The sequence below is a fragment of the Pseudophryne corroboree genome, chromosome 1 (genome assembly GCF_028390025.1).
Source record: "Pseudophryne corroboree isolate aPseCor3 chromosome 1, aPseCor3.hap2, whole genome shotgun sequence".
In the NCBI taxonomy this organism is placed as follows: Eukaryota; Metazoa; Chordata; class Amphibia; order Anura; family Myobatrachidae; genus Pseudophryne; species Pseudophryne corroboree.
In genome coordinates this window covers 126753676-126774878 of record NC_086444.1, presented here as the reverse complement: position 1 = coordinate 126774878, position 21203 = coordinate 126753676, and the positions used below count along the sequence as shown (strand labels likewise).

Genomic DNA, 21203 nt, shown 5'->3' with positions numbered 1-21203 from the left:
TGCGAACTGAACGCTAATTAGCTGTCATTTGAGGCCATACTGGATAGAAATTCTGCACCTAGCATGGGGCTGATGCAAGTTTTAATGGTACAAACAATGGTTGCCTCTAAAGATGTACAAGCAGAATTTCAGCATGTAAAGTCGCTCAAACTGGGCGTCTTAGTCCTTGCACCTGCAGACGCACGGATGTACACCAAGGAAGGGCTTGTAGCGGTATTAGCATAAAGTCGCACATGTTGCACTGGCAAAAGACGCACATGCATTATCCAACTCAGAATCAGCCACATGGGGACCTTTTAATTAATAAGCGTCATATAGAACAATAAGAAAGAGTCTTTCTTATTGCAGCTTATTTTAGCAGTTAAACAAGAGGCGCAGACTCGTCGTGGCCCCATATAAGTTAAAGATAATAGCAATAATAATAATAATAATAATATTAATAATGTTAACAAACAGGTTCATCTAGTCTGTCCTTTCATTGTGGGATATTGTCTTGTGCTTGCTCTCGTGCACTTCAGCCTCAGTTGCTTCCTAAAAAAGCTGATGTATTCCTTAGATACTATTTACAGGCACAATGGGAGTAGGCAGCCTACAATATGCTATACAAACGTTAGAAACAAACTCAGGATACACTTAAACTTAATTACTCAGCAGGAACAGCAAACACTGTGCCCTCACTGTGGCAGGCCTGGAAGCAACCCACTGGTGTTTGGCTTACATTAGAATATTCCAGTGAGACCTCATGTTAAATGTAAATATACTGGGCATATGGCACAACTGCATAGTTTTTTTTATCTCCCCTTAAAAATACCCGTAAGGGAACCTCCATGGCCCAAACGTGTGGGGGGTGGGAGCGTGCCTTGTGTGTATTTCATAAATGACAGCCAGCAAAGTGAAGGAGTTGCTTTTTTTTCCTATCAGGGTTTTATTTCAGCGTTAGGTTCTAAAACTTGATGCTTCCAATCGTGTTTATGCCTGACATTTATAACACAATGCTTTTACTACTGTAGCTGTAGCATTTCCCATTTAATTTTGGGCATAAAGCCGGTCTGAAGACCTGGGTTTTAGAACCCTACTCTTAGTAAATAAACCCCTTAGAGATAAGTGAACCATACTACTACTACTACTACTACTACTACTCCTTCTGCCTCCATTCTGAGATCACATGGAGGGGAGAACTAAGTGGAGAGTGTGAGGTTATACCATGCGATGTTTGACATTGAAGCTCCACACCTATTATGCAGTGATGACATTTGCCTCATCAGGCCCCACCCACCGCTGCACAATGACATGATTCCTGAACTTGTGCAAAACTGTCATTTTTTTGCCTGAAGAAGGTGTCTGTTGCACCGAGAAACGCATTGCTGAGACACAAGCACTGTCTTTTATGTGTGAAATCTGTTTCTATTTTTTTATTTATTTTACTTTTTACTTTTTTTATGATTTATCATCAGTATTTTTAGTGCCTATGTTTTAAAATATGTATTTGTTTGTGCTGTCATATATATTTTATTGGTGTAGAATCATTTTAAAACGTTTAATAGACTTGTTTTATATTCTCCATTTTTTATTCATCTATACACTGCAAGTGGAACTAATATTCTAAAGCAGAGGTTCCCAAACTTTTTTGAAATACGGATCCCTAGAAAATTAGTATTTTTTTCACATTACCTCTAGGCCAAAAAGTTTCTTACTGAGAAATTCATTAAAAAGTACTAAATTAAGTATACACATTACGTCAGGTAGAGCCCCTTATACACATTATGCCAGATCGAGCCCCTTATACAGATTTCGCAAGATAGTGCCCCTTATATACATTATGCCAGGTAGAGCCTCTTAAACACATGACTATAACATAGTAAGTCACCTGCGCAAGCCGCCAATTCAGGGTAAGTGCAGACAGTGCGCTCAAAGTAAACTGTGCTATGTGCAAGGCACCGTCTGCCCTACCCTAGTTTCGGCCCTGCCAGAGCATCCCCTACAATTACCCCAAGGCACCCCTAGCTTGGGAACCACTGTCCTAAATATATTTTGCTATATATCATTTTTACACCATTGGTTTCTGGGAGTGAAGGAAAGAATTCCCCAGACATATGTGCTTCTATCATTTCATTCAATAAAATTAATTTATTTCAGTAAGCCATTAGTTGATCTTTTCTATACAAAAAATGTCTCATTATCATATGAGTTAGAGCTATTCGGCAGGATGTAATGGTGTCTGAGATCGCCGGAGGTGCAGGAGGCCAGCTGAGCTTGGATTTTTATTTAAAGGGGCAATCATTTACAAGGCAAAACTATGCCTTCTAAGTGATTGCCCCTTTAAAAAAACGTTCCAGATCGTCTGGCATCCCGCACCTTCGGTGATCTCGGACTCCATTACATCCTACTGTAGATCTCCACTATGGGGGTAATTCCAAGTTGATCGCAGCAGGAAATTTTTTAGCAGTTAGGCAAAACCATGTGCACTGCAGGTGTGGCAGATATAACATTTGCAGAGAGAGTTAGATTTGGGTGGGTTATTTTATTTCTGTGCAGGGTAATACTGGCTGCTTTATTTTTACACTGCAAATTAGATTGCAGATTGAACACACCACACCCAAATCTAACTCTCTCTGCACATGTTAAATCTGCCTCCCCTGCAGTGCACATGGTTTTGCCCAGTTGCTAACAGAATTCCTGCTGCGATCAACTTGGAATTACCCCCTATATGGGAATAATTCTGATCACGACTAGAGCTGACAATTTTTTTTATTTTTTTATTAGAGCTTGCACATTGTTGGTCTATCAGTAAAGTACCTTCCTGTGGCTATTACCAGAACTCCAGGCTTGTTCATTCTGCTGAGGAGACGTTGCTGTGTAAAGTTTTAAAATAGTTTGAGGTGAAGCAACTTTATTTTTGTGTGTTTCTGTATTATACAAGTGGCAATAATTCTCTGGAGACCAAAATGCACTGACGCATGTAAATGACTCAATGGGGGGAAATCAAATGTTTGAAAAGTCAGTTGGGTGTTTATTTTTTCCTGTCTATTAGATAGGGAAAAAAACAGGCACCCAATTGACTTTTTAAACAATTGAATCTCCCCCAATAAATGCGGCTTTAGCACTGGAGAGAAATACCATTGTTACAATTCATCACAAAGGGATGAGAAAAGATGAGAACTCTTAAAGAGTTGTTAGGGATACCCCTTTTCCACTAGCTCTTAGAAACACGGGTAAATGCGCGGCGGCGCGCATTTACCCGTGTTTTTCCCTAGTGGAAAAGGGTCCTCCGGCAAATTCCCGGATCAAGTGATACGGGAATCCTACCCTGGTAGCTAGCCGGGTTGAACACGGCTAGCTGTCTAGTGTGAACGGGAGCCGCGTCGAGGCGACACGGCTCCCGTTCACAGTGTATGGGAGGGCGGCGCTGGGAGATCATGTGATCTCCCAGTGCCGCCCCTGCCGCGTCACTAGCCGCATCACCAACCTGGCAATTGCCGGGTTGGTGAGCGCTGTCTTTAGGGGGCTGTAGCACGGGTCACCGCCATGTCAGGCGACACGGCTGCGACCCGTGCTACAGTAGTGGAAAAGGGGTATGATATCACTAGTAAAGAGACCTGGCATATGCCAAGTCTCCTTGGTCCCATCACTGCTCTGTCCTGCCCACCGTGGTCCCACCACATCCCTGCTCTGTCCTGCTCCCTTCCTAGTGTATATACAGTACTTACCCCTTCCTGGAGAGCTGAGTGGTCCTTCAGAAAAGGGGCGGCAATTTCACATGCATGTCGGAAACGTGACAGACCGTAGTTCTTATATTGATTATACAGCAGCTCATTTCTACCAAATCAAGATACAAAATTGCACTTTACATGATCCAAAATTATGCTTTTCAAAGTTCTAATTACTGGAAGCAACAAAACTACATTACTAGGTTACATTGATTAATAACAATAAGTATGGTAATATTTAATACTTTTTTCCCAGGTGTTTAGATGGCTGCCCTGTGAAAGTCTACTTGGAGAATTTATCTGGAACACAGTCATCATGAAGAGAAGCAACAGTCCTTTATATGCAAGAGGTAAAAGTGTAAGTAGAAATGTTTTTACTCTCATATTCTACTCATGGTTGAAGGGTAAGAGCCATATTGTGTACATGCTTTCTTATATGTAAGGACTGATGGAATTTGCATTATTACATGATGTTTATATTGCCTTGGGAAACAGACTAACATATATTATCGCATATGTGTCATAATCGATCATTTTTTTTCTCTCTGTTTGTTAATTCTACTTTTAATTCATTTCTACTGTGAGACGTATTTTGAGAGAACGGCTGAACGTAAAATTTGGTTGAGGTAGTAAAATAAAGGTCTTACCATGTAGATATGCCAGTCGTAGAGAAAAATTCGATTGTGGCCACGGTTCGGGCGTTGCGGAGCAGCAAAGTTCCTATGTAAAGTCTATGGGAGAAGCGTGCATAAGCAAGTTTACATTTGTTGCTTGATATGAGTTTATTTAATTTTGACAGGATTCCACTAGTAATAGCTTTATTGTCAGTGGTAAAATGAATCACTATGTGAAAATTTCTCTGAGAAACGCATCAGTGGTCATGATTTACATCAGGGGTGCATCAAGAGGGGAGGAGGCCCGTGTGCAGATTCCTTCTGGGCCCCCTCCTCTCTAGCCGACAGAACTGTAGACTAGGGGACTCTAGCGCTGTCTCAGAGTCTAGCACGTATGTGTAGATCTCTGGGAAAATGGAGTGGCGGACATTTTGGCAGTGATTTCCTTACTGCACGTGTGAAAAGCTGGGAAAATAGCAGCCACGCCATTTTCCTGGTGATTTCTGTAGCGCTGCTGCTGCCGACCTGGGACCCATGTAAGTATTGAATAAAATGGGTGCATGGTGTGCGGTGAAGGCCCCCGGGGGCCCGTGCGCACCACACACACGGCACCCATTATAAATACGCCAGTGGCTTAAATCCCTCTCTCAACCATGGGGTAAATTTACTATGATGGGAGTTCTATTTAAGGTGGGCTGTTGCCCATAGCAACCAATCAGATTCTATGTATTATCTTCTAGAAGGTGCTAGATAAATGAGAAGTAGAATGTGATTGGTTGCTACGAGCAACATCCCATCTTAAATAGAACTCCCATCTTAGTAAACTTACCCCCATGTATGAACTTGGATGAGTCCTTCAGACTTCTTTAGTACCAGGGCCTAAAAGTATAATAAATATATATATATATATATATATATATATATATATATATATATATATATTGGATCATTTCTCCATTAATGTAACTCATTATACAGATATTAGAAGTCTAGGAGGACTTTTGTGCTGTTGTTGTTTTGTTATTCCTTATAATATGCAAGATTTTCCAATGGACACCTGTTTATACAGATTTTATTTGAAACAGTTTATACATGCAGTATTTTAGCATTACATGTGTATTATTAATGTGTTTGAGTGGGAAATGTGACTATAGCTAAGAAAATAAGACTGTAAGAACTTTATAAAATGTAAAAATACAAAAATTGGCATAAATGAAATTACTGGCTTGTCTAATAAGACAAACGGCCTGATTCTGAGTAAAACAAAAAAAAGTAACTTTGCACCTTGGTAAAGCTATGCTGCACTGCAAGTTGTGCAGATGTGAAATGTGCAGAGAGATTTAGATTTGAGAGGGGCATGTCCAAACTCAAATCTAAATTCCCCTAGAACAACATGTGTACCCAGTGACGTGGCAGCTCCAGATTGGCTTCCAGTCCGTGAGCTCCGATTGGCTAGCGGCCGGCACTGAACTCAAAATACCGCCGCCGCCAGCTCAGCCTCTATCTCTACATCCATAGTTGTCTTCTGGTGGTTCCGATCAATGCTAGTGCCACCCGGGCCCGCTCTTGGTCTGGACCCTGGATAGAAGTCCCATCTGCCCTTGATGGTGGCCTTTCCCTATTTAGAGGTAAGTCCTGAATAAATTTATAAAATGTGATGGTATGAGGAATGTTAGGGACCCATGTGATGAAGTCACTTGGCCGCAGTACATGGGCCGGCATATTTGCGCAAATGTGTGCTAAGAAGAACTTCAATTATACTCCATGTTAATTGTGACAGTTTATTTAAATTATTTTTATTATCAGTATTCTTAGTGCTAAGAGTGTGCATCTGCATCTCTCTTCCTCCGGCCTTTCCCATGACCTCAGTGCTGTGAGGCAGTAATGCTTGGTATATCTTTACTCACCGGTGTAAAAAATTATTATTTTACTAGTACTTTTAAATTAATAAATGCATGAAAAGAGGTTTGGGGATGGAAACCATTCCAATTACCCTATGTGACCGCTTGCTCAAAAGTAGCGGAGGTACACTGTCATCTTATGAATAAACTTACACTAAAGACAGCTGCTTTTAAGTTGGACTAAACAAGTCAGCTTTTATTTTATATATGTTTTATTTTCCATATATCTACATTTACTGTTAGAATATTGGGGGTCATTCCGAGTTGTTCGCTCGTTATATTTTTCTCGCAATGGAGCGATTAGTCGCTAATGCGCATGCGCAATGTCCTCAGTGCGACTGCGCCAAGTAAATTTGCTATGCAGTTAGGTATTTTACTCACGGCATTACGAGGTTTTTTCTTCGTTCTGGTGATCGTAATGTGATTGACAGGAAGTGGGTGTTTCTGGGCGGAAACTGGCCGTTTTATGGGTGTGTGCGAAAAAACGCTACCGTTTCTGGGAAAACGCGGGAGTGGCTGGAGAAACGGAGGAGTGTCTGGCCGAACGCTGGGAGTGTTTGTGACATCAAACCAGGAACGAAACTGACTGAACTGATCGCAGTTGCCGAGTAAGTGTGGAGCTACTCAGAAACTGCTAAGAAGTGTCTATTCGCAATTTTGCTAATCTTTCGTTCGCAATTTTGATAAGCTAAGATTCACTCCCAGTAGGCGGCGGCTTAGCGTGTGCAAAGCTGCTAAAAGCAGCTTGCGAGCGAACAACTCGGAATGAGGGCCCTTGTGCAGTGCATGTGATGTTTTACTGATAAATTGTTATTTTATTTGAACATTCCCTGTGATTGGACAGCGCTCTAATATGTAGTCCTATAACAATGGAACCAATGATGTATATTGGATAGAGGAGTGAACTTTTTCCATCAGCTCCTTTACTGTGTTTTTTTTAATTTTAATTATTACTATTCTTCTTATGGCTGCTGCCTCGTCTGTTTACTCAGGGTTATTGCAAACGAACGAAAATGGGTCAATGGAATGTCCTCCGTTAACACCAGTAGGTCACATGGGCAAGCACTGGTTACCATGGTGACATTTGGCTTAATATGCAGTGCCACTGGTGTTTTGCTCACATCAGTAGGTAACCTGCATTTCATTTCTCAGTAATAAGGGATGTTTTAAGTGTTTGCATGCAAATATAAATAGTAAAACATAATGATAATGTGACTGGTCTACTCTCTGCCCGTCTCCTGACCTATAGTGCTGGCAATGCTTTCTCCTCTGGAAGTTCTATAGTTACTATTTCCGGAGACTACACCACAATCGAGGATGCGGTCAACCCCCACAATCAATATTTTATCTGTTTAATTACTCTAGTATAAAGATCACAGCCAGAGGATACAAATTAGATAACTGTACAGTACAGAGGTGTAAATTCATCCCAGTCGTCCGGTGGCAAGTCGACATGAGTTTTTCATGATTTTTTTCATTGAAACCGACGCGTTATTACCTTACCATCCCAGTGGACCTGGAGGGGGAATATAATGGTGTGCCGAGCGCAGTGAGGCACTGTGCCCGAAGCGCTCACCATGTGAGGGGACGCGGTACACTTATACTGTGTCCATGTTGACCTATGTCGACATACACACACAAAACAATGAAAACGCGTGTCGACTTTTGACCTGTCGACATTGTAAATGTCTGTATTTTGACCTTGTCGGTATTTTAAATGTCTGGATTTTGACCTTGCCGGGATTTTGACCGTCGGTCAATTGTTGTCGGTATTTTGACCGTCAGGATTTTGATTGTAGGTGTTTCATACTAAACCCCATCACACACGCTCCCTGAAAATGCTTGGCCACACCTGCATTCCCAGAAAACGGCCAGTTACCATCCCCAAACGCCAGCTTCTTGTCAATCAACTTGCATACGCCACTACGATCCATATGCATGCACAGTCGATCAATAATCGGACGCCTTGCAAATTTGCACAACAGCGATCAGGTCTGAATCGGGCCCTATATGTCACATCATTTGGTTACTAGCGATTTATCGTTACTCCTGTACACACTAGAATAACCTTCATGACACTCTATTCTAGGGAGTGGCATGACGGTGACATCAAATCAGTCCGACATATGTCGTCCAGTTCGCCATACACACTGCACGATAGGCACAACATTTCTAGTGGTATCGCTAGGATTGATGTGCGGCACAGGTGACCAGCGACAGTTGCTAGTGACCAGCGGCAGCGCACATTCATGCGTACACACTGAGCGATGTAGGCGATTTTGATGCGAAATGGCATATTGGCCCGACATCCCTGAGAGGGGCCATGGAGAAAAGGGGCCACCATTAGTTTTCCAAGTAGTGCATAGTGTAACAATACAAAAGGCCATTTGTTTCAAACAAGTTGTTGACCAATGTTATCTTGATCCATCAACTTTTTTATATATATATATATATATATATATATACATACATATATAGCACACACGATCATACATACAAACATACAGAAACACACATACATACACACACAAGAACACACACATACACAGTTACACACATACATATATAATTACATAGATACATACACAACTACAAATATATACATACACAAACTTTTCGTATACAGTATACATACTGGGAGACGAGAGCAGACCGGCGGTACTGTGAGGACGGAGGGAGCTGCTGTGGCTGAGCACGCACGGGCAGCAGCTCCATTCCCCCCATCCCCCTCGGACTCTCTGTTGATGCAGCAGCTCCATGGTTGCGATCACGATCGTGGTCATGGCTTTTGCAGTCTCCACCTCAAAGATCGGTACTCTGAACCCCCCCTGTATGCGCCACTGAGAACCACTGCTATAAGGGGAAGAGCTACTGTACTAACTTTTGGTTTCAGTTCTAAACCAAAACCAACAGACATCAATAGGGTTAACTATATAAAAACTGACTCATTTTCATCTTGCAGGTTTCAGCTTCAATTGAAACCCGACGTCAATGTCAGTCGTTTTTTTTTGCAACTCTAAATGAAGTCAGTTTTGATCTTTTAGTTCAAAAGATATGTTGAACATCCTACTTAACCTAGCCTCCAGCCAAAATCCCAGTGGGCCCTGAATGGCCTCTGATTACGCCAACCTGTTTTTCTGTGTTTGTTTGTTTGTTTGTTTGTTTGTTTGTTTGTTTTTTTCAGGGCATTGGAGTAGGGCCTTTTAAAGGTGTGTACACTCGGTGAGCTAGATCCTTTCGATTTTGATTATATAGTCAAAATCGCAAGGAATGTTAGTGGAAATCGCAAGGTGTTAGGCAGCTTGCGATACAGATTCAATCCTGATGCGCACTCCTGCGGGGTCGGTATCGCAAGGCTAGATAGACTGTGCAGGTAAGTCAATCTTGACTATCTAGTGTACTATCTAATACAAAGTATAGTCAAAACTGGCACTTAGTCAAAATTGTACATAGACAAAATTGAATGCACTGATAGTCAAAATCGGATCTTCTGGGCTCTGGGGGGAGTTCAAGGGAAATCCCTTAGTCAAAATGGGCCATAGCAAGGATCTCACCGTGTATATGCACCTTAAGTTCTTGATCAGGCTCTGTTGTGGAGTTCCATAAACATCATATATGCAGGGGCATCATAATGCACCCCCCCCCCAAACTTGACAGAGGCGCAATCGCTGGGGAGGGGGAGCGCTTACCGGCAGATCACCGCGGAGACTTTAGTCCCACTTTGGAAAGTCTGCCACCGCTTCGTTCTGCCCCGTGTCCTGGCCGGCTGTTCACACTGATGCATTACTGGGTGGAGGCGTGGCCATGCTGAGCCTGCTTGGACATCCCTGCCTCCTCCCAGTACCGCATCTGTTTGAACAGCCGGCCAGGACAAAGGACATGGGGCAGCAATCAGCGGCAGCAGACTTTCCAAAGTGGGACTGGAGTCTCCGCCTCTGCGCGTTGATCCAGCAGTAAGCGCTCCCTGCAAGTGGAGGGGGGTGGGGGTGGGGGGTGGGGGGTAGGTGTAATCATTGGGGGTGCGCCAAAGGTTTTTTTTGTGGCGCCCCTGCATATTTGTATAAATATTATATGATGGGTACAGTTAGGAGCTTGTTGAACATAGACAGTGACTGCAGTGCTCAGATGCCCCCTTCTGCACACTGCATTTATAAAGGAACAAACACATACAGATGGGTCCATGGTTATCTTGGCTAGTTTGCTGCGCCTAGGCACAACATGGTTTATTAACCCTTCATCTATTGTTCTCAGCTGCAATACAATACAGAGAACAATACAGCAGGGGATTAAGTCCGACTGCCCAGTCTCAGTTAATCTTATTAAAGGTCAAGATAAACATGGACCCATCTGTAAATACAGGGGAGAAATATATTGTCTTCCCGCTGTTTAAACCACGGTTCAATTAGAACAACCCCATACACACGTAGCAAGATCTCTTAGCTTAATTCTCCCATTGCTATTTATAAGGTCTGTAGTATGTATGTTTTTATTGAAGATCTGAGGTGACTAAATGGTCCAGGAAGTTTTACAGTAGCTATTTTTATAGGCCAGGTATAACACATTTTGAGATCTATATACTAGAGCAAGTATGGAAAAAATATTGGTATCTTTTGCCCTGTCATCCAAATGAGTTGCTTTTGTTGGAGTTGGAGAGCGCTATTGTGTTACAGCAGAACAATGGGAGACTGACGTTTTCCACTTGGCTCCAGAGGGAACTGCGATTACTGCCATATGCCGCCAGAGAGCTGCTACTACTGCTAGAGAGCCTGGCACCTCTTGCATCCTGCACCGCTACCCAGATACTGTCACTTGTATGCTCCGCTCCATGCGACAAGCCTGTGTCTGTGAATAACTGTGGGTACAGCTGTACAATCATATTGCTACTAAATAAACCACCCTTCAGGATAAGTACTGGGCTGTTTGTTGTCTCAGGGCAGCCGCTGGCGTGTAGTAACCTGATGTGAGTTAATGCCCAGCAGAGGAGTTGGACCAAGGCTGCAGTTGACATACACGGTACTGTGATTTGGTATCAGTTTGGTAGGTTGACCCTACTTAGAGCAACAGTCACTAGGTCGACACTGACAATGTCGACATATGTGAATGCCCAACGCATGACAGGTCGACACATGAAAAGGCCGACATGGCTTTTTTTAATAAAAAAAATAGATTTTTAACTTTTTCATACTTTACTATCCACGTGGAGTACAATTCGGAATAGTAACCTGTGCCGAGCGCAGCAGTAGCGGAGTGAGGCACCTTGCCCGGAGCCGCTCGCCATGTAAGGGGACGCAGTACACTAACTGGGGTTCCTGGTCATGTTCCTGAAAAAAAATCACACCAAAAGCAGTTCAAAAAGCCATGTCGACCTTTTCATGTGTCGACCTGTCCAGTGTTGACCATTTTCATGTGTCGACCATTTGCCCATGTCGACCAAGTCAATGTCGACCAGTAGTGGTCGACCTAATGACTGTTGACCTTAACCTGGTTGACCATTCATACCAGGGCCCTGTGATTTATTATCATCATGCGGAATGTGCGCTTCTGTGTGCGAATCTGCTGGTGTTTAAATGTGATAATGCCGATATTATCTTAGATCGCAAAGCTATACTTCTAAATACACTTTTACTGTTGAGCCGTTATGGCCGCTAGACTACATGCACGTGCTACGCACTTTGTACGCTATTTGCGTACAGAGTCCTGCACGTGGTACGCACTTGGCGTACACACGCCGCGCTGAGTGTACAGAGAACACACAGCGAGTGCACATACAATGGATAACCTCTAAACCTTGTTAATGATACAATGTAATGATATGCTTACACTTTAAATCCTTAACAGCAAAGTACTGTAATGATGTAATACCTTTAAACCTTAAGTAGCGCTGGCGGTACAATGTACCCGCAGTGCGTACACCTTATCAATGCTTATACACAGACAGATTATTACACTATAAAGCCCATGCAGGAAAGTGAAAACACAACACTGATTTGTAGTTGCAACCACAGGGTTCTAAGGCCTCAGTGGATTAATTCCAATAAGGTAAAACAATACAAATCATACACTACAGGCTAACAAGTAAATCTAAACAGAATAATGGCCACAGAGAATGTACATACGTGAGAATATTCGCAAGCGCAACCCAGGCTGGTCCTCCGCTAGTCAGATAGAAAGCGTTCAGAGTCTTCTGACCGGCCAGGCAACAATGGTCTTTTTATACACAACATGCATACACAATACAATGGTCACTGTAATCTCATTGTCCATTGGACACAGGGATGTGTCCCTACATTACAGAAGAGGTCATAGGTGGATTTGAATAGGTGGGCGATGTCTTTCCCCAACTGCTCTTGTGGGTGGTATCCTCTGGATTCCCGCCGCATACATAAAATACAGTAAATACAGTTAATGTTCATATTCTACTTTTGTACATAACTATACGCAGGAACAAGCGATCTTTCTCTAACTAACACCGGAATGTTACCCTCAAAATACCCTACAGCTGGATACTAGACATCACCTTCCAACCTTTATCTGACCCTTCCTATCATGCAAAGGCGAATCTCTCTGTCCAGGAACTGTTTAAACTATTAATACTCGCTGACATGGTCTAGGGGAACTATATCTAAAATGTACACTATTTGGGTTAAATATGTAATGTTCTAATGACCCTCTATGCGTTCACAAACTCTACCGTAAATGCGCATACCACGCGCTAAGGCGCATGGCCGTGACAAGCTCCGTTATGCAAATTGCGGATATGCGCACGCACGGCAGACTGAGTGCACACGCAGCGGGCATGTGCATGGGGTTAGTACGTTAGGCATGCATTACAATATTTTTCGGCTTTGACAGTCCACCCTTTGGCAGTCAACAATAACTGCCACTATCTAAACATTAAACAGAAAAATATACAATACATTATCCATAAATGATTGGGTGGTAGGAGGAGAGGAGTAGGCAGGAAATGTATGACCTAATGGGATAGTAAAAGCATGTATGTATGAAATTCATGTCTGAGGGTACATGTTCTAGATAAGCTTCGAGGTATTGCGAAGTATACATTAAATCCTTCTTATCCCGTATTAAGGGTCTGTAAGTGGGCCAACAAACACTACCGAGCTCTTTTCGGCTTCTTGTTCCAACAAATGGGGTGCACATTTAGTTGATGATACATGGAGGGGGAATACATGTGAATGCTAATATGTATATATATATATATCACCTGTCGACTATGTGTGTCACTACCTGAAGGTTGTAGGGATGAAGATAAGACACGTATCACAAATACATTCACATAACATCCGTGTAATCGTTCTTGGGTGTTGGTTGAAGTCTTGTCCGGATGGGTGTATCTTTGCTGAAGGTGTTAATCAAAGTCTTTAGAATGTCCATCAAAGTCTTTAGAGTGTCCATCAAAGTCCTTAGAGTGTCCATCAAAGTATTTTCCGAATTAATGTATAGTTCATCAAAGTTTCTTCCGAATGAATGTATAGTTCATCAAAGTTCCTTCCGAATGGATGTATTTTTCCTTGAGGGAAAACAAAGGAGAAACGGGTGAAAGAAATGGACCGTGGAATCACGTCTTATCACAACATTGTCTCGATTGATGGGTCATAAGTTAAATCAGTGTTGTGTAACAATGCCCCCGCTCCTCAAACTCATCACTTTGGTACCGCGCTTGCGCCGCATTAAAAATCGAACACATCTAAATATCAAACCAATCATTATGACAACTCCCAGGATACAAAGGAGAAACTTTCCTACACTCACGATAACATTTTGAGCCAATTCTCCTAAACCTGAGAACCAATTGCGTGGGATCAACCATGAGACCCAGCCGGTCAGTTCATTACTCACAGCAGTAAGGGTAAGGTTGTGTCTCCTTCGGAACTCCCACTTCAACTGCAAGATATCGTCCATCTTTTGATCTATGACCTCGGTTGGGTCATCAGTGCTGTTTGTAATGTACGTGCAGCACTTCACACCATACTGAGTTGCTAGGGTGATGTTATGCACACCAGTGCCAGCAGGAATGTACTGGTGTCTGAATGGTGAGGGATGCAAAACAAATGAACTCACAGACAGACTGGGGAATATGACATTACATACACAGAAGGTGATAGGGTAACAAAATAAACACAAAATGAACAGAGAAGCCCAAAGGCTAAGAAACTGGGTGTCTCCCTAGTATTAGGAATGCTCAGATGGAAAGAAGCGAGATGTAGTGATTTAATACGTAGAGAACCTGAAATGCTGTTGCTAAGGGCAACAGCAAAACCCTAAAGGGTTACCAACGGGTGTGGCAGTAAACTCCTTGGTCAGAGATGGAATAATAGACACAAGGAGAGTCTCCACAATCCTAGTCCTCACTTGCAGTGCACTGGTTCAGCTTACTGCCACTAAACTGACACCTGAACACCTTGCACAGTGAGAAAGGATTTTGGCAGGCAAGTCTGAGAATACAGCCGCAAACTTGCTAGGTTCACAGAGTAGCAAAAGAACCCCAGCAGGTTAAACGACTGACTCCAGTCTTACTGCTAGGTCTGGATTGGCAGAGTGTAATACCAAATCCCAAGGCCTATTTGCAGTAAGCAACAAACAAATACAAAGTTTACACAGTACTAGCTAGCTTTCAGGAACTGACTAACCAACAAAGATTCAGCAGCATCTGCCTAACCTGAGAAGAGGGTTTATATAGCAGGTGCTGTCCACGCCCCACTCAGACCTCACAGACTGTGAGCACAAAAACCAGCACCGGATCCCCTGCCGTGCACAGAGCCTGTAACCACTGCACAGCAAAAGACCCAAACCGGAGTATCAGCTACGCTCAGGTTACTCCGCTAGCACTTGTCTCCCGGTTGCCATGACGATGTGGCAGCACAGAGCAGGAGACCCTAACAGTACCCCCCCTTTGACGAGGGGTCAAAGAACCCCTACCACCGGGTTTATCGGGGAACTGCGAGAAGAAAGAGCGTAACAGTCTGGGGGCATGAAGATCACAACTGCGCACCCACGACCGCTCCTCCGGGCCATACCCCTTCCAGTGCACCAAAAATGACAGCCGACCCCGAACCATCTTGGAGTCAAGAATCCTTTCAACAACAAACTCCCTCTGGCCACGTATCAAAAGAGGGGAAGGTCTTCCACTGGAAGAAGGATTACTAATCGCCCGTTTTAAAAGGGAACAATGAAATGTTTTATTGATACCCAAAGAACGGGGTAGATCTAACTGAAATGCCACCGGATTGATAACCCTAGTGATCTTATAAGGACCGATGAACCGGGGGCCTAACTTATGAGATGGCTGTCTCAACTTCAAATTCTTGGTAGACAACCAGACGAAGTCTCCTAATTTGAAGCTGCAGGGTCTTTTCCGCTTATCAAAAACCCTTTTGGTCACTAATGACACAGACACAAGGGCTTTCTTCACTTTCCTCCAAATACCTCTAAGGACCGAAACCACAGAGGAACCACCAGGCGTGGAGTCCAGGGGGTCAAAAGAATTGGCCTTAGGATGATGCCCATACACACAAAGGAAGGGAGAGATCCCTGTAGCAGAGTGAGCCGCGTTGTTATAGGCAAACTCCGCCATGGACAGATGAGCAACCCAGTCAGTCTGACACTTGGAGACATAACACCTGAGGAACTGCTCCAAGGACTGGTTCACCCTTCCAGTCTGCCTATTAGACTGCGGATGGTAGCCTGACGACAAGCTGACAGAAATCTGGAGATCGGAACAAAATGCCCTCCAGAATTTGGCCACAAACTGGGATCCGCGGTCAGAGACCACATCAAGTGGCAACCCGTGGAGGCGCACAACATGCAGCATAAATAATTCAGACAGGCGTCTGGCCGATGGCAGCCCAACCAATGGAACGAAGTGCGCCATCTTCGAAAACCTGTCAACGACAACCCAGATGGCTGTCATCCCCGAGGATTTGGGCAAGTCCACCACAAAATCCATTGAAATGTGGGTCCATGGCTTAGATGGAATAGAGAGTGGATGTAATGGGCCAACAGGAACCCCTCTAGGAGTCTTATTTCGGGCACAGATGTCACATGCCCGAACCCACTGATCCACATCCCTAGCCACCGAGGGCCACCACACCGCCCTAGATAGCAACTCCCGAGTTCTGGCAATACCCGGGTGACCTGCCGACTTCTTGGCATGGAATTCCAGGAGCACTCGCTGTCTTAACCTAGGAGGCACAAACAAAAGACCTACCGGAAGGTCTGGAGGAGCCTGCTCCTGTGCTCTAAGGACTAATGACAAGAGGTCCTGGGTAATGCCCACTTTAATACATGATGGGAACACAATGGGCAATGGCTCCTCGGTGGTCTCCTGGATTGGAGCAAAACTCCGCGAGAGCGCATCAGCCTTGATGTTTTTTGACCCAGGACGATATGTTATCAAAAAATTAAAGCGAGCAAAAAACAAAGCCCATCGTGCCTGCCTGGCATTGAGGCGCTTCGCTGACTCTAAATATGACAAATTCTTATGGTCAGTGAGAATTGAGACCACAAACTTAGCCCCCTCAAGCCAGTGTCTCCACTCCTCGAGTGCATCTTTAATAGCCAACAATTCCCGGTTACCCACGTCATAATTCATCTCGGCGGCGAAAATTTATGGGAAAAGTAAGCACAGGGATGAAGGCGATTATCAGACACCCCCATCTGAGAGAGCACTGCCCCAATACCCATCTCAGAGGCATCCACCTCCACCACAAAAGGACGCTCTGGATCTGGGTGTCACAGCACCTTGGCCGAGACAAATGCCCTTTTGAGACGGGCAAAAGCCGCTTTGGCCTCACAAGACCAGTGAGCAACATCCGCCCCTTTCTTAGTGAGTGCCACCAAGGGCGCCACTATAGACAAAAATCCAGCGATAAATCGTCTATAAAAATTTGCAAAGCCCAGAAAACGCTGAAGCGCCTTCAAACTAGTGGGCTGCACCCAATCCAGGACTGCCTGTACCTTGGAACCCTCCATTTGGAAACCTTCTGGGGAGATAATATATCCTAGAAATGCGATTTGCTGAACTTCAAATTCGCACTTCTCCAGCTTCGCCCCAAGCCGGTGGTCTCTGAGTTTCTGGAGGACTAAGCGTACATGCTTCCGATGTTCCTCCAGGGAATGGGAGAAGATTAGGATGTCATCTAAGTATACAACTAAGAATCTATCCAAATATTCCCTGAGCACATCGTTCATGAAGTCCTGGAAGACTGCCGGGGCATTACAGAGCCCAAAAGGTATCACCAAATATTCATAATGCCCTGAGTGGGTATTAAAGGCAGTCTTCCATTCATCCCCCTCTCTTATTCGGATTAGATTGTACGCACCGCGTAGGTCAATCTTAGAAAAAATGGTGGCAGTACGAAGCTGGTCAAACAAGACCGAAATGAGAGGCAGTGGGTATGAGTTTTTAATCGTGATACGGTTCAATTCCCTGAAGTCGATGCAGGGTCGCAACGAACCGTCCTTTTTACCCACGAAGAAGAACCCCGACCCAACTGGAGACTGTGAAGGTCTGATAAATCCCTTAGCCAAGTTCTCCTGAATGTACTCTGCCATAGCCTGAGTCTCAGGACGTGACAGGGAGTACAACCTGCTCTTGGGAAGCTTAGCATTCGGCAACAAATCAATGGCACAGTCATAGGGGCGATGGGGAGGTAGTACCTCTGCAACTCTTTTGGAGAACACGTCCGCAAAATCTGCATAACATCCTGGCAATCCTGGCAAACTTAGCTGCGAAAGCCTGACTGGAAGGCTCAAGCAACTCCTGAAACAATCAGTACCCCAACTAAGAATCTCCCCAGAGACCCAGTCAAATTGAGGATTGTGGGCCCTTAACCAGGGTAACCCCAACACCAATGGGGCAAAAGTACAGACAGTCACATAAAAGGACAATTTTTCATAGTGTGTGGCTCCAATAAACAAAGAAATCTGGCTAGTGCAAGAGGTAATTTTACCCTGGGATAATGGTTCCCCGTTTAACCCACAAATCTCAATTTCCGATGCCAAGGGTACTAAGGGAACAGAGTGTTTCAGGGCGAATTGGCGGTCCATAAAAACCCCGTCGGCCCCACTGTCCACAAAGGCCTCAGTCTTGACAGTTTGACCGAGGATCTTCAAGGTCACCGAAATGATAAAAGTCTTCTTGGGAAATTCTGACTTCTGGCCTGACAGGATATTTCCCATCACCCTCAGGCCCTGAAGTTTTCTGGCTTTTCTGGGCATGATACTACCACATGACCTTTATTCCCACAGTACAAACATAACCCCTGCTGTCTCCTCCGCGTCTTCTCACGCGAGGAGAGGCGGGTAGCCCCAATCTGCATAGGCTCCTCGGAAAATTCCTCAGAGTCTGAGGTTCCCTTGGGAAAGAAGGAAACCTCGGTCTCCCTTTCAAGCCTGCGCTCTCTCAGCCATCTATCCACCCGAATGGATAACTGCATGAGCTGATCCAAGCTATCAGGAAAGGGATATTTTACCAGTTAGTCTTTTAACTGGTTAGAAAGACCTCTTCGGTACTGGTGTCTCAGGGCTGGGTCATTCCACTGGGTATCATGGGCCAACCTCCGAAACTCCGTACAATAAACCTCAACTGGCCTTCGCCCTTGCTTAAGGATCGAAATCTGAGCCTCGGCTGAGGCCGTCTTGTCAGGGTCATCATACAACATGCCCAGTGCCGTAAAAAAAGCATCAACACTTTTAAGCGACGGACAGTCAGGCTGCATCCCATATGCCCAGACCTGTGGGTCTCCTTGTAGCAAGGAAATCACTATGCCCACCCGCTGAATCTCCGACCCAGAAGACTGAGGCCTAAGCTGGAAATATAGCTTGCAGCTCTCCTTGAAAGAAAAGAACTGCGAGCGATCTCCAGAAAAACGATCCGGGAGATTTACTCTCGGCTCCTTAACCCCTGAAGGTACTGCTGCTGCGGGAGCTCCGCCAGCAGCCTGCGAGGTGTGCATTTTAATGGACAAATCATTAAATTGTCGAGTCAGGACCTGCACCTGATCGACCACCTGTTGCAAAGTATTTTGAGGGGTATGCTCCATATTCCCACAAAATTTCAACAGGAGTATTAGGCTGCTGAATATGTTATGCACACCAGTGCCAGCAGGAATGTACTGGTGTCTGAACGGTGAGGGATGCAAAACAAATGAACTCACAGACAGACTGGGGAATATGACATTACATACACAGAAGGTGATAGGGTAACAAAATAAACACAAAGTGAACAGAGAAGCCCAAAGGCTAAGAAACTGGGTGTCTCCCTAGTATTAGGAATGCTCAGATGGAAAGAAGCGAGATGTAGTGATTTAATACGTAGAGAACCCGAAATGCTGTTGCTAAGGGCAACAGCAAAACCCTAAAGGGTTACCAACGGGTGTGGCAGTAAACTCCTTGGTCAGAGATGGAATAATAGACACAAGGAGAGTCTCCACAATCCTAGTCCTCACTTGCAGTGCACTGGTTCAGCTTACTGCCACTAAACTGACACCTGAACACCTTGCACAGTGAGAAAGGATTTTGGCAGGCAAGTCTGAGAATACAGCCGCAAACTTGCTAGGTTCACAGAGTAGCAAAAGAACCCCAGCAGGTTAAACGACTGACTCCAGTCTTACTGCTAGGTCTGGATTGGCAGAGTGTAATACCAAATCCCAAGGCCTATTTGCAGTAAGCAACAAACAAATACAAAGTTTACACAGTACTAGCTAGCTTTCAGGAACTGCCTAACCAACAAAGATTCAGCAGCATCTGCCTAACCTGAGAAGAGGGTTTATATAGCAGGTGCTGTCCACGCCCCACTCAGACCTCACAGACTGTGAGCACAAAAACCAGCACCGGATCCCCTGCCGTGCACAGAGCCTGTAACCACTGCACAGCAAAAGACCCGAACCGGAGTATCAGCTACGCTCAGGTTACTCCGCTAGCACTTGTCTCCCGGTTGCCATGACGACGTGGCAGCACAGAACAGGAGACCCTTACAGGTGACAAAATACCCACCTGTCACCGCTGTGATATAATTTAGAACCCTCCTGTGCTGGATCAGTTCCGTTTTGTAAGCTTGTAATTCCCTCCCTGTATACCTGAAGGTGTCATCATACATCTCGGTGATATTATCTATCAGGTTCGCTAGCGCATGAATATACCTATAATTTATAATTCCTCTGGCGGTACGGGTGATATCTAACGCGAGTAGGAATTGAATCCCGGTGGATTCGTGGATCAAATCAGAGGCTGCGTGCTCTGTCCTATCTATAAGGTGTCTCTTAACGATGTGTTCATAGTGAGTGTGAGTGTAAGGAGCTTGAGCATTGCTGTGAACGTCTTTCATCTTATTATGGGTTATGGTCATAACTTCTGGCAACACTCTTCCAATGTAACACAATCCCTCTGAGTTTGGGGCAAGCCACTTATACGCCTTCCTCCCGCATATGAAATATGCATCATCGGGGAGAACATATGGGACAGAATATGACATTACCATATTGCAAACCTTCCAAGTGAAAAATCCTACCCCTAACTCTCTCATCTGTTCAGTACACGTATCAGGCTGTATGATATGCGCACAGTACCCTGGTGATACTTCTCCAACCCGCATGGTCCTACTTCCTAGAGTATACCTGTACCGAAAATACCTTCCAACGTCGGCTATTTGGCGTATAAGTTCTGAGTCTACGGGCATTCTGTCGGCTCTGTGTGAAAATGCCATGGTTTGGTTATTCCATGTCACTTCCCAATTTCCAGGCTTTCGGGGATTGGCAATGTTGAAACATACTAAGGACCTATCCACATATTAGTGGAGCTTCAAACTAGAGGGCCTAGAAATATTAAATTTCTTGTCCACCGGTCTCCCACCCCTTAATTCAAGTACCTCATCTATTGTTAAGGGATACGGTACTAGTCCTGACTTGCTCTGACCTTCAGGTACTTGTGAGCACACCCAGCATTCTGTTTGGTTTAAAACCTTA

The 21203-nt window shown here is 44.5% G+C and overlaps 1 long non-coding RNA gene across 1 annotated transcript in view; it reads left to right on the top strand.

Annotated features, from left to right (window-relative positions):
- The window catches only part of LOC134983809 (uncharacterized), a 377280-nt gene that overhangs the window by 145639 nt on the left and 210438 nt on the right, over positions 1-21203 (top strand). The window contains exon 2 of the long non-coding RNA XR_010191712.1: positions 3964-4065. This is a non-coding gene — a long non-coding RNA (uncharacterized LOC134983809). The remainder of the gene's footprint in view (positions 1-3963; positions 4066-21203) is intronic.